At 48.8% G+C, this 14,827-nt stretch overlaps 1 protein-coding gene across 3 annotated transcripts in view; it reads left to right on the forward strand.

The window, feature by feature from the left end:
• LOC146197748 (uncharacterized) overlaps positions 1-14,827 on the forward strand; it is a 77,375-nt gene that overhangs the window by 44,944 nt on the left and 17,604 nt on the right. The window contains exon 5 of one of the 3 annotated variants that reach the window (XR_014706227.1): positions 8,029-8,182. The exons of the other annotated variants lie outside the window; for them this stretch is intronic. The gene's annotated coding sequence lies outside the window, so the exon portion shown is untranslated. The remainder of the gene's footprint in view (positions 1-8,028; positions 8,183-14,827) is intronic. 3 annotated transcript variants of the gene reach the window in all.

The raw sequence follows: 14,827 nt of genomic DNA on the forward strand, positions 1-14,827 counted from the left end.
ATATCCTGGGCGTCGGCGCTCAGCGTCGGCGCTGTTGGCGTATGCAGAAACCGGTTTGAGCATGCGCACGGTACGAGACGCCAGCAAACTTGAGCGGAGCGCCGAGATCTGTCCGTGCTAGATTTCGGCGTCAGCGCTCACGCAGGCGCCGAGCTGCTCACCCGCATAGGTCTCTCATTGGCGCACGTCTAGGCGCCGTACACCAATGAGAGGACAGGGTGGCCGCGACCTCTGAATTTTGAATTTTCGCTCGCGCCGAGTCTTTGCGTGCTTTTTCTTTTTACTTTTTTTTTGTCATCGCTTTGCATCGTCGCACCTGGCCGTGATGGCAAAACCCTTCGCCGCCCATCGGTTGATCTCAGCCGTGGAGGAACAAAACTCAAAAGCCTCATCTCAGCTACGGTCGCGGAAAACGGGACAAATTGATGTTGCGTCGATGGCGTTGCAGATTGTATTGAAAAGTCGAGAAAAATGTGGAAGATGTATACGTTTATTTGTGCAGAAGTAGAAAGTGTAAACTGTAATTAAGTTCCATGTCTAAATTACATCTCTTAACGCTTTAAAAAGCAGAAATTATTGAGTGAATAATAAAACTGCAATAATGCACCAGCGCGAATACAAGCGTCAGCAGTGAGCGCCAACTGCGCCAGCGCCGATTCCCATGGAGATGCGCACCGCTTGTGACGCCCACTGTGGCACGGCGCTGACAGCGCCGACGCTGAGCGCCGACGCCTAGGATATGTCGTTGGAGTTGGGCCTTTAACGTCCGCAGGCGCCATAGCCACGTCCGCCGCCGCGCCGCCGCACGGAGAGGTTCTCAACACACGCTGGAGAAAGCGTCTGACGTCTGTCTGAAAACGGACTGAGCTGGCTTGGCGCATGCGTAGCGTGTGCTGAAGGAGAGAGATAGCTCGGCAAAAGAATGTGCACACCCACGCACATGGCTTGCAAACATCATGTGTTGGCGCGCGGGAAACGACAACTGCAGATGCGCGCGCCTTTGGGGAATGGGTGCGGCGCTGCCCAGACCAGCCGTCGCCGAACTGTCCCCTCTCATTCCTTCCGCGCGTGGCTTGAAAACGTCACGCGGCAAACGGCCAAGGGTGATGCGATCGTCTTTGGGGAAGGCACACTTTCCAGTGCGTGGTGCGGAGTTCGATATATCGAACAACCGGTGAAATTGAGTTCGATATATGACGCGGCTTTCCTATACTTTTACATGGGATTTTCAAGGAGATATTTCGGGAGTTCGAGATAACCAAAATTCTATATATCCGGGTTCGATATAACCGGGTTCAACTGTACTGTCTTGCACACCACCTTTCTATTCGAAGGGGGCGCCGACCTGTGCCATTGCTGGATAGCAAAGTCACTAGCGCCTGATGATCAGTCCTTATTCGGCCCCATAAATAGGCATGCCAATGCTCGCAAGCCCATAGGAATGCTAATGCTTCCCGTTCTCTGGTAGAATACTTGCGTTCTTGTCCAGGACGCGAATGCCACCGTGCGTGACTACTCATCAAAAACTTGTTGCAACACAACCCCTAACCCGTAGGCTAAAGCATCAGCAGTCACCTATACCGGTAGCGCCCTATTAAACATGGCCACAGCACCGCACGATGCCAGCAGCGACTTGGCCTTGCAGAAACTGTCTTTCGCGCTCTGGTCCCAGCAGAACTCCTGGCCCTTGCAAAGAAGCCGCCGCAACGGCTCCACTTCCTCTGCATAATGTGGAATCAAGCCAGAATAATAGCCAAGAAGTCCCAAAAAAGAATTCAGACTAACCACATCAGTCGATGGCTACGCGTGAAGGATCGCATCAACTTTCAACTTGCGGGGCCTGAGCTCTTCAGCACTGACATGGGGGCCCAAAAATTACAGCTCTTGCACTTCAAACACACATTACTTGTTTAGTTGCAAGCTGGCTTTTGCAATACATCTCAAAACCTCATGCGAGTAGTTGGTGTGTTCTCTTTTTGTCCTGCTGAAGACAATGATGTCATCAATATAGAACAGAACTCCATTACAACCCTTCAATATCTCCTGCATCATCCGCTAAAATGTAGGAAGGGCCGAGGAGAGGCCAAAACATACCCTGTGGAAACGGAACAGCTCTTCATGCATCACGAACATTGTTATTTCTCGACTGCCCTCAGCCAGCTCCACTTGGTAATATTTGGATGCCAAGTCTAATTTTGAAAACCATGCTGCCCCTTTCAGTTCGTTCAAAATTTTTTCAGTATGAGGCAGTGGGAATCCATCAGCCACCACTGCTTTGTTTGCTTCCCGCAAATCTATGCAGAGGCGGATCCTTCCATCCTTTTTCTTCACTACAACTATCGGCGACACCCATTGTGACGCGTTCACATGCTCAATCATGCCTTCCTGTTCCATCCAGTCTTGCTAACTCTTTAGAAATTTGTTCTCGGAGTGCCAAGGGCAGGCGCCGAACCTTTGCTGCCACGGGCTTCACATCGGCGTGCAGCTTCACTTCATGAACAAAAGTCTTTTGCCAAACCCAATTTATCAGAGAAAAGGGAAGAAAACTCGCATAATTCTGGGCGCAGCGACTCAGTGCTCACAATAGTCTGCAAACATGCCAGCAATGCTTCATCAGTGCGCAACCGTAGCTGTTTGACTGCAACTAAACTCAACATTGCCATGCCCTGCGGAACCACGTGAGAACGAACGTTGGCAGACACATTCCCGTGCACAGTCTTGGCCACAAAACACCCAATAACTTGAATTGTTAGGCCAGAGAAGTCCCGCAGCGTCGCCACAGCAGGACCCAAGTCAAACCGGCAGGCGAACTTTTCTTGGTATAGTTGATGAGGTAAAATGGACACAGCTGAGCCCATATCTACCAGCAGCCAGACTGATTCGTCCTCGATGCACACATCAACGACCAAAATCCCCCGTTTCGCCTGCTTCACTGTCAGCACCCCCAACGTCTCCGTGCAGTCTTCATCTCGAACAGCGCGCACTTCTGCTTCTCCGCGGCTTTCACACACTACTTGGAACTGCCCAGTTTTGTGGCACCTTGCACAACGCTCCCCTCGCGCCTTGCATTCCCGCGAGTTGGCTAAGTGTCCTGCTGAGCCGCACCAGTAGCACTTACGCACCGGGGCCAACGAAGAATCGTTCCTCAGCGGCTGACCTCTTACCTCCGTCACTCGCTGGACCGGGTAAGCGTCGTAATCGTCTTCATGCAGTCGAGCACCGTTTACTGCCTCTTCATTTGCCCACAGGATGTCAATGGCCTCATCCAACGTAAGCGTCGACCTTTTCAATAACAGCTTCTGCCGCAGTTCTATACTTCAAATGCCATCGACAACCTTATCACGCAAAGCTGTCTCAAGAAAATCACCGAAGTCGCAATCCGCCTTTTTCACAATGCCGCTCTGCGCATGTGTGCCCCTTTCCTGGTTGAAAACAAACCACCAACCCAACGGCACGTGCGCAGTTCCTCACCTCCGGGATCGGCGAAGCCGTAGCCATCGTGGAGGCCATGCACAGTTGATGTTCACTACAGGAGTTTCCGACAGGTGGCGGTAGCTGTCAAGCAAACACATCACCACTTCGCAAGCGGCTGCGTCTCCCAAGAACGTATTCAACAAGTAGCAGACCGAATTTTCAACCACTCCCCAGAGGGCACCATATCTTGTGAAAAAGGTGGATTCTTCGCCATGTGACGTAGTCCCGTATCGGTTCGTCCGGAAGTTATCGCCGCAGCATGGATCGGCAACGCTCAAAAAGAACATTCACAGTGCTTGTGAAATGGCGTTCCAGCAACCAACGTCCGCAGAAGCTGTGCTCGTGACTTCCGGTCCCGGAGTAAGCATGCGGAAAACCCGATGACTTTCAACGCCTAGGCATTGCAATAGAAAGGCCCTCTCTTGTACCTGCGCTTTCTCGTTGAGTCCGGTTGCTTGCAGAAAATTTTCGAACTCCTCCTTCCATTGGTGCTATGGCACAGGCGGTTGTCCAGGTACTTCCAGCAAAATGGCCTCTGGTGGTAACGCAAGTGAATCCATTGCCCGACGCGCCTCCCGCGTGTAACTAGCCGCGATCCTGTAGTCGAGATGGCCGAATGTCAAGCCGCAGGACTGTCGACCACACCAGTATGTAGTGGCACCACAGCATCGATGCCCAGGACAGAAGTGACGATAAAATTTCAGGGTGGCGCGTGCCACCAAATGACCCCCATTTATTCCGATGACGATGTTTATATACAGATGAAAGTAGGTTGTGCTCGCGATAGATAAAATCCCTCTATACACAACAAACTGCTCTTTCACGCCTCTCATCAGGTGTCTCATCGCCGTATTCACAAACATGCCTTCACTCGAACTTCTAGTCCAAGTGGCCCTCGAGGCCTGTTTTTCATTTGAGAAAGAAACCTCCACACGAATTGCTTCTCCAGCGGCGAAGAAACCTTAAGTTTTCTCGAGAATCTCGAGTCGGCAACGACGCTACTTTGGCTGCTCCTCGACCGCCACTCCACTTGTAAACATGGCGGACATCGTTCGCTCGCCGTGTAGACTGCGTTCTACTGGTATACCAAACTTTTCATGAAAGCGGATATGACGAGGATGCACCAAATCTTCCTGTAAAGCATCGGCTGAGACTGACAGCGACCCGGGACTTCTGGCATGCTATCGGTTTACGAATGCGGCTATGGCTAGCTTCCGGCCGTCCCTGCTGCTCACACCGAGCATGGATAACCGTAATCAGCCACCGACATCTGTGCTGTGCTGATCATTGCATCATCGCATTGTGCTTGTGTGTTGTGGGCACATTTCAAATCGTCACCGGATAAGTAGACAACATTTCGGAGCCTACCAAGTGCAGAGTTGAGGCGCGATTTGACCATTAATAGTGAGCTCGCCTGCAGCCGGACTCTAGAATTGAACGGCGGCGGCGCACTCTCCGTGGCTTACCCTGCGCGCTTCAACAGACGGCGGCAAACTTGTGGGGGAACAGCATGTTGCACGCAATAAGCACCCCTTGCATCAATGGCTTGCCAGGGCTGTGCAAGATGCTTCTAAAAAGTATCTTCGATAGGAGCCTTGCGCTGTCCAGGGGGCGCTGCGAAAATGGTGCTAAAAAGCGCCCCCTAGGCTTCTGCTGGGCAGTACAAATCCCCGGCGTCTGCATTCGAATGCATGGAGTCAGTATGGATCCACCGCTTTAATTTCTATTATGTATGAATTACAATGAATTTAAGGCCTGAAAATTTTTTTAGGGCTGTCGCGACGTAAACAAAGGCAATAAATAATCCAACGGTCAGGCATTAAACGGCGTGCAGCAATCGGAGGTGAAGTCTCGGCGCGCTGCCAGTCGATATAGCCAGGCGAGTGTCGCGCGAATTCGTAGAGCACTACGAAAGCTTTACACGCAGCTGAGCTGAAGCAAGTGAATCCACAAAACCGCAACACGGATAGGCAGCGTAAATAACCCCTCCGGAGCACAAAAAGTCCTTCCGGTGGGCACTTTGAGCCGGCCGTGCACGGGCCGTTAGGGGTTTGCGTTCAATGTATGCATGTGAGCTTGTAAGTTGATTCTAAGCTGGTTTTTGCTTATGTCGCACCGTTTAGCTGATAAGTCACACTCATAATGTTTGGAAATACAGTCCACAGAAAGCTGAAGCTGGGACTGCAAATACGTTCGAATTACACTACGGCAGGCGCGCTTGTGGTCGTTGTTAGGTGCAGATATCAGAAGGCATGCTGACCTCGTTTCACTGCTCTACTGATACATGATTTATGTGCTTGCAGCTCTCGAGCCAGAGTTTTTGCCTGTTGGGGGCAGCGCCCAGATCAAGAACGTGCAGTGCATGACCGAAATGCTATTGTCGGCTGCTTAGTAATTATATATGTGCCCCAAATGACGTCTATTACTGTTTTCTCACGTCTAATACTGTTTTCTCTTGAAAGTGAATGGCTGCTTTCATCGAGATAGCAAACGTTTTCAGTCAACTCTAGTTTATCGTCCTCACCTTTCGTTGCTTGGCATACGCACGTGCAGTTCTTACTTACACAGCTGCCGAGAACAGTAGCATAATGGACGGTTTCGCTCTCGATCACAAATAAACACGCGTATATAGCTGCACTCTATATATTTCAGCTCTGAGCCGGCGGAGAGGCCAGCTTAGAGTGAACGGCGTTTCTCTAACCAGTGCATGCATGCACATGACCGCCGGTACCAATCGCACCGTAGCCCCGTTTCGTGCGGCTTGAAAGAAGGCAGTAGAGTTGAACAATGAAATTGTTAACTTGTCCGTGGCACCCTACGACGCAAGCAAAAAAAGCAGCGGTGATGACGTTTCGGGATGGATACTACACGGCAAGATCAATGCCACATGCTTTGAACATTTCGCTGGAAAACAGCCGCAGCGCTTTTTTTTTTTATGTTAGGCTAGTGCTGGTTCACAATGATGTCCATGATACATGACGACTCTTTTCACGCTCACGAATTGTCAAAAAGAAGCAAGAATCGACGTAGAAAGCCTGCGAGATGTGCGCTGCAGCATAGGCAGAGCCGCCGTTGTACTACCCAGTCAGGCTTTGCAGCGCCACCCTACTCAAAACTCCAGCGCAAGGACCCTATACCGATACTCGATACCGTGAAAAAATGTATTTCCGATGCCGATACAAGATACAGGACCGAAATCAAGTTTCGATACAGATACTCAGTACTGTATCGTCAGTACTTCGATACATCACTGCAATCCTAACATAAATAAAAGTGGTAATACGATTAGTGGCATCAGGAAATTTTGCCGTGCTTTCTGAAATTTTTAGAGTATTCCTATAGCATAGTTTTTCTGAAAGGGCTTAACGAATACGCCAGAACGAAGTTATTGCTTGGACAGCTGCCCTTGTGAGAACTTCACATTGAATTGAAGCCGTGGTTACAGTTAAGCGATTGCTTCCACAAGCAGCCTAGCTAAATAATTTTTTAAAATAATGCTCTTCATGCAAACCGACCTGTAAGAACTTGGCTATACATACAAATACAAAGGTGCAACCTGCGTGCGTTTGGAGAGCTGAGCAGTTATATTACCATTAGTGCGATAACAACTTTTGAAGCCCTGAATATTGCTAAAAGCTAGAAGGAAAACAAGAAAAATAAAAAGGTTGAACATTGTTTAGTCCGGAAAGAGCGCGACGTCTGCGTGCTAAAAGTGACGCAAATGAGGAAAGCCTCTCTACATACGCACAGCTGCACACCGTAGTGTTGTATTAGATGAAGGTACCTTTTATCGGCGTGTATGAGTGAACCATAGCCGCATTTACTCAAGCATCCTGGGGTAGTTAGGAAACTCGAGGTTCACTAGCGTCGCTGGAGAACTACGGCTAGTTGTAGATAAAAGATTGAAGTATCTTTTTGAACAGAAAGTGGCTAATATGGTGTCAATCAATTTGCATATTTCAAAAAATATAGTTTTTTTTAGGATAGAGATATCTTTACATGTTTTATTCAAGATTTGCTCAAATGTTTTTTGCAAGAAAATTGTTTGACAACACATAATTTGTTATTCGAACTGTGCTGGAAAATTGCATTCATAGCTTTCATGCCATGCATTTCATAAAATTTTGGACGTAATGTTTTTTTCCAGAAGAAAAAGTCTACTGGAAGCCTGTTCCCTGTACAGTTACAAAGAATGGATTTGTTTTCCGTCAAACGCCGTAACTACAAGAACGTGGTTAGCCGACTGCATCGTGGCGTACTGAGGCCTTAGAAGCTTGTGTTCTTGCCGCCAAGCAAAGCCGGCACGCGGAGCCCAGGGGTTTTGGATTGTGCATAGGTTACTGCGTCCGACAGCACACTGAGGGCACTGCTTGACGAGAATCAAATGCCTCAGAGACGGAAGGGGGGGGGGGGGGGGGTTCAACAAGTGTACTTGTCTTCGTCTGAGCATAGCGATCATCACTGGCAGGGGTTTAAATATGCTTTTGCTTCTGAAGAAGAAAAGTGGGTGAAAAGAGAGTAGGTCATGGAGTGAAAAAAACAATGTTTCTTCAGTATGTATTTCTCAGCCTGGAACCAGGGATCCTGTGGCCTGCAAAAGAAATAAAAGTGGCAGTACCAGGAAGCAAGGAGTACTGCTGGCAGTACCAGTGCCGGCAGTACCATTGCCAGGAGTCGGCAACTTCTTCGAGTTACGAGAAAAAAAAAAGTTAGTAATTACCAGTATCGTCTTCACCAGTGTCACATTAGAGAGGTCTCACAATATACATACCTAAGAGTTACTCTTAACAACTGATTAACCTGGGGCACTCATACTTCTGAGATTGTTCAGCCGCTTTCTTAAAACTTTGTTTTTTGAGGCATAAATTGAAACATCAGGTCAGTTCAGTCGTTCAGTCATGTCCGACTCTTCGTGACCCTATGGATCATATCACGCTACGCTTTCCGGTCTCTCACTATCTTCCTAACATAACATAACTTCATCTGCAGCGCCTCGAGGATGCCACCTAACCATCGCATTCACTGCCTACCCCTTCTCCGGTGACCCTCAACCTTTCCCAACATCAAATCTTTCTCCAGCGACTCCTCTCTTCTCATCAGATGACCAAAGTAGCTGAGCTTTAACCATGGTGTAAGAGTAGTTAAGGTGAGTGAATGGCGCGAGCGAGCCGCTACGTAGAGACGAGGGCACAAGATTCTGCTTACGCGGAGCTTCAACAGATGGCGCTCGCAACTATTGCCCTATTTCGCCCTTCGCGCGCGCTTCACGCCATTCGTGTTCTTGTCTGCCGCGACTTGCTTCTGCTTTCGTGCTCGCGTTTAATGAAATCTGGATCTCTCTGATCAAGTTATTTTATGCGGTGGTGTTATGGTGAAGTGTTTTGGGCCCTTTTGTAATAGTGGCTACGAATCGTGCAAGAAGTACTCGTTTTTCAAGCCGCTGGACGACGAATCAAGGCTTGAAGCGTGGCGGCGAGCAATACCTTGCAAAGATCGTGTATTGCAAAGAACCGATCGTGTTTGCGAAAGACATTTTGCTCCCCACTTCATCTTGAAGACGTGGTCAGCGGAAATTGATGGCCGTGTGCTAATGTCCGGGAAGAGAACAGCTGGCCTCAAAAAAAACGCTATTCCGTCTATCTTCGTAAGGGCGCCGAGCTACCTCTCCAAACGGATCAAGAGTCCTCGCAAGACAGCAAAGCGACTGTCTAATCGCGCAGCTTCAGTCTCTCAAAGCAGCAGCAGCAGCGGCGTCGGATCAACATTGCCCACCGACACAACTTTCCCTGCGGCAACCGCTCCTGATGAAAACGACGTTGCGTCGTCCTGTGACACTGTCACGGTTAGCTCACCATTTGAAACGCTCTTCAATGAATCAGGAAGCATTTGCCTGCCTCAGCATTCGTGGGCAGTGCATCGCACCGATGCTGCAGGGGTGAAGCACATTGTGTTTATCGACGCACAGATAACACACAGGCGAAGGGATGGTTCTTCAGAAATTTTCTATAGAAAGACTTTGCATGCAAAGAGTGACCTGACTGTTCAGGCGTATGTTTTCGGCAGGCCTATGGATTGTGCTGCCATTGGTATAAATTCGGTTGCCGCATCGTCATCTAAAATTGAAGTTATATGCTCCAGACTATTGATAGCCTTAATGTGTGCCTGGGAGGGCAGAGTTTGAAGGACTTCCCGCATGTGCATCCGGAGTGTGCTTCCGTCGACTGCCACAAGAGATGGAGACACAACAAGTTCCTATTACTGTCACCTGGAGGTGTCACATGTCATCAGTGCTGCGTTCTCGCCGACACCTTTATATTGCATGCCGACCGCCAAGCTGCAAGAGTGAAACAGGAGCGACCATTGAAGCGCATTAGGCTTTCGTGCCGCCTTCCCAGCAGGAGAAGCCCAAAGCTTTGCGCCGTGCAAGATCACCGTGTCAGCAGTCACGAGTGCGGCCTATAAAGCGCAACAAGCTCTTGATCAAGCAGATACAGGACACCAGAACAGACGTCAGAAGTAAACTGCAAGCCCTGAATATGCCACTAGCGCAGATGCTTTTGCTAGAGGAATGTATTTCAGCTGCCCGGAGCGTAACAAAGAGAAACCGGCGATACACAGATGACTGGATTCTGTTGTGTGCTTCGTAGGCCTTTTTACGAAGCAATGATATTTTGCCTTTGCCATGTGTTACTGCTGTGAGCAAATAAGCATGGTAGGTCTGAAATGTGGTTGTGACGATAACTTCTTTCACTTGAAGGTGAAAATCTCCAAGAAGACTCCTTTCCAGTGCCGAGGAATGCTGACAATGGATGAAATTCAAGTAAGAAAAGAAATGGCTGTGAACTCTAAAATGATGACCTACGCCGGTCTCGTCGATCATGGGGAGAGCAACAACTAAACCAATGAGCTTGCGGACCATGGCCTTGTTTTTGTATTTTTGCCTTTCGGCAAAAATTACTTAGAGCCAGTGGCTATGTTTGCATCAAAGGGGTCAACAAAGGGAACGCTCCTTGTTCAACTTTTGATTCAGTGAATTGTACATTTAGAGAAGGCCGGTTTGTTTGTCGACGGAGTTGTGTGCGACGGCGCTTTCTCGAACCAGGCAATGTGGAAGCAGCTCGGCATCAGTGACACATTGGGACATGTCGTTAATTGCTTTGAACATCCAACGAATGTTTCAAGAAAGGTGTATATTTTTCCCAACGCATCTCATCTCTTTAAGTGTATTAGAAACTGTCTGCACGACAAAAAAGTCCTGAAGAAAGATGGCCAATTTATTACATGGTTGTGCTACGACGCTGTGTTTGTTGCGGACAGCAAGAACACTGGAGCGCTTCGAGTCTGCCCCAAGCTCACTTACAATCACGTAAACCCATCCAACATGCTGAAGATGAGAGTAAAGCTGGCCACGCAGCTCTTCAGTAACTCTGTTGCCAAAGGAATAATGTTTTATGCTCGCAGAGATGCACCAAGGCTGGCTAATGTGGAACTGACAGCGAAGTTCACACTTTTTCTGAATGACCTGTTCGACGTTCTAAACCGCTGCTACCCTGGAGAAGGCATTCGACTAGGATGCAGAAATTTCGCTGCTTCCAGACTGCATGTGAGTGGCTGGACTCATGGGAACAAGAGGTCATAAACGGTGACATTCCAAAAGACCTCGTTCTGACCCAGTCGACTGCCGAAGGTTTGCGCGTTACGCTGAAATCTGTCCTACAACTATCTAGATACCTTCTACAAGACTGCGGTTTCAAGTATGTACTGTAGGCCAAAATGAATCAGGATCCGCTAGAATGCTTCTTCGCTATCATCAGACAAGCGGGAGGACAAAATGAACATCAGACGACCTTTCCCACATTCTTGCAGCTCTATCGCATGTTAAGCATGTATTCTTTGCTAAAACTTCCACAGTTTGGAATGATAACAATATTTTTAATTTTAATTTTATTTTAGTTACCAATATCTTTTTTCTTCACTACCTTACTAAGCTTTTACTGAATTGTATCGATGTGCTCATATATGCAAGGATCAGACGAAGTGGTCAGATTCTTCACTCAAATCGGACTAGAAAAACAAGCTTCACTTACAAAAAAAGCCAGGATGAAAGTTCAGTACCCCAAAGCCTTCTTCGACTGGCTGCCTCGCTAGCTGCTTCCGGGCGACACGCGAAATTTTCTAAAAACCCAGAACCTGAGCGACAAGCGGCATGCGGCCGCGAATTCTCGCCTCATAGGCTTCCAAAGCACCGTCGAGCGGCGCTGCTGCTCCTGACAGGGAGCGCCATCTCTGACAGAAAAATAGAAACGGGGGATACACGCAGCAGCACCACCGAGGCATCCCGTGCAAGTTTACTCCTTTCGCTCGCTCGCTTCCGCGCACGTGCAGACGTCTCGCGCTGCTTTGTCGCGCGGACAGAAAAGCACACACGGGACGCCGCTGGCTCAGCTTGCTGCCTTCATGGCATGCACCGTGCTCTTTCTCTCGCACGAGCACGCGCCTTGACGCACCCCCGCAGGCGTACCGCGACATGCCACCTGCATTCCGTCTTGATTGGGAAACCTGACGTATATTTTCATGAAGGATACTTAATTATAGGCGGGAAACTTTTTATTCACGTCTGCACTGTAGAGCAGACGGGGAGGAGTAAATATTGATTATGAATGCGTTCCACGTTAGCAAAAACGTAGGAAGTGCATCCCGAGGTAAGTCCGCTATGTAATTATATTGTCGTGTATAATATGTTTAAAAACTGCTAAAGTATCATCAGTACTGTGAAATGAAGTGGCCCGCTCGCTGACCATCGTTTTGGCCTGTAGCATGCGAGCTATATACGGATTTGTTTTTATTATTACGACTATACCAAAGGAAAGCTTGCAGTAGAAGAATAAGTATATAGTCCGAAGGAGGTGTTTCTTCAAAGACAAGAACGCTAGCAATCTCATAAGCACATGCGTGCTGCGTGCACTGCACGAGACATGACCGGCTCGCTGGCTCGGAAGGCAGGTGAAATCCAAGCTTGTACAACATTTGTTTTATTTCAATTCTTAATAAATGGTTGTGCTCATTTATGATAATATTTGGTTTGCACTCACGAACCCTGTGACGCGAATGGGGTGCTCCGTGCGAGTAGTGTCAGTCGAGCCATAGCTAGGATCACTTTTGTACTGCACTTCCGACATATCTTCGGCCTCATTCCTAGATATTTAATTTCTTGGTCAATCTAAAAATGAAAAGGCAGCTGTGGACACTTAGGGCACATTCACACATCAGTCTCGATCGCGGACGTCGCATCTGTTGATTTAGTTGCTTTCAGAGCACTCACATAGCAGGGAGAGAGCATAGAAAATCGGCAAAACTAGACACGTGGGGAGCGAAGAGCAGGATAATCTTCCATCCTCTTCACTTTTATGCATGGTGTTAAACCACTGTACTTTTTGATGCCTCTCCAAGCCGTCTTTGTCAACTGTCAACATTTCTGAGTTTACGAAGAAAGGGGAAATTGGCTCTTTTCGTTTCCACAAAGAACATGAGACTTCTCAGAATACTGTCATGCGGTTGGAAAACAGGTCTTGCGGACACGCTTCCAAAGGAATCTGCAAAGTTTCATACGTGAGCCTCGTCTTTTGGTGCTTCGCCTACTATTGTGGCTTCCCATGACACAATGCTACTTAGTACATCCGTTTTGCATCAGCGGAGGCGTTTTTGTATCGCCAAATAACCGTCAGGCGCAACGCGATCGCCGTGCGTGCACAGGAAGCTAGCGGAGCGTCTGCTCCGGCGAAACCCCATCGTTTCACATTTTGCCACCACGCCAGGAATGCAGCGCTGCCGTCGCGCGGTGAAACTTGAGCTTGGGTTCCCATTTGGTTGGCGCTTTAGTGTGAAGCGTGCAGTGCGACACAAAATGTGGTGCTTTATTAAAACGCGTGCCGCCAACGCCGTGACAGCTTCGCCTTCTTGAGCGGCAGTTATGTTGGTATACGCTCTGCTTTACCCGAACTAAAATTATTCTTGTTATAAAGCATTACTTACATCCCCAAAGCTAAATACCAGAGGAGAAAGTTTTAAGGCGCATGCTGACACAGTGGGGCCAAATGCATGCTGACAGCACCCATAGCGCCGACGTGGCCCGGCCGCTCGCGGAGCGGGCCACAGTTGCTCGCGCCATCTGTCGGCAGCCCTTAAAGTAGAATTCTATGGCAGAGGGCTGGACGCGGCCGTTCTCTCACCTAATCTACTCTTACACCGTGGCTTTAACTTTAGAATTTGACCCTCCAATGAGCAGTCAAGGTTTATCGTCGACAATATCGACTGATTTGATCTTCTGGCCGTCCAAGGAACTCTCAAGAGTCTCCGCCAGCACCACAATTCAAATGCGTCAATTCTTCGGCGGTCAGCCTTCTTACAGTCCAACTCTCGCATCCATACATCACAGCTGGAAAGACCACAGCACGAGTTATACGGATCTTGGCTGGCAGTGTAATGTCTCTGCTCTTTACTAGGTGGTCAAGGCTAGCCATGGCTCTCTTTCCCAGTCAACTTGTGGCTACAGTCAACTTAAATCGACAATTGCTTACATCGCAGGACGCTTGTACCACGAAGCGTCAGTGTGACTTTGTTCACCGAGCGATGCTGCAAGAGGCCAACAACAGACGCTGCACTGCTTGTGGAGAGTAAATTAGGCCGGTTCAATACATTCGCTGAACACATGTCTTATCAAACTTATTTTTTTATGAGATGGACGCCCTTATATTAGAGCGGTGACGAAAGACAACCCCTTCTTACAGAGCTGATCCGTTCTGAAGTGCTGTCCGGTGAAATCGAGTAGGTCTAGCTACAAGTAGGGCAGGCAGGGAGCAGCGCAGTTTGTCACCAGGTGCACCAGCAGGAGACGCCGCGTTCCTGAATGCTGTGCACTTAATGAACCTTTTTCAAGTAGCGTTACTGTGCATGTGCGAAGCCTCCTCAGCCACCATTTTTGCCGGAATGCCTCAGGAAAATGGGGGGAGGAGCACTTGCTTTTCCACGAAACAACATCCCTCGCTTTATCGATGCGGCGGACTGCTGCACAGTAATTGCGTGCAGGGCTAGCATCTTCTAGGCTTTCGAAATGCACATGTTGTGTGGTCCTTGCCTCTCCTAGCTCACCTCAAGTGAAAAGATAGGGCCAGGTTCACTAACGTCCGGTTGTCATGGGTTAATGTGGTTGGAGAGGGAGTGCATCACAGTGTGTCCACAGATGACTCGCGCGTCACTGCCCAGGTTAGGAGAGACCAGCCTTGCACTCTACTGCTTGGGAAATAAGCATTTCTCGGTAGCCTGTCCTGTCAAATGCACTTCACGTGGCTGCCGC

Source organism: Amblyomma maculatum, chromosome 3 (assembly GCF_055883805.1).
Source record: "Amblyomma maculatum isolate TAMU_Amacu chromosome 3, ASM5588380v1, whole genome shotgun sequence".
Classification (NCBI taxonomy): Eukaryota; Metazoa; Arthropoda; class Arachnida; order Ixodida; family Ixodidae; genus Amblyomma; species Amblyomma maculatum.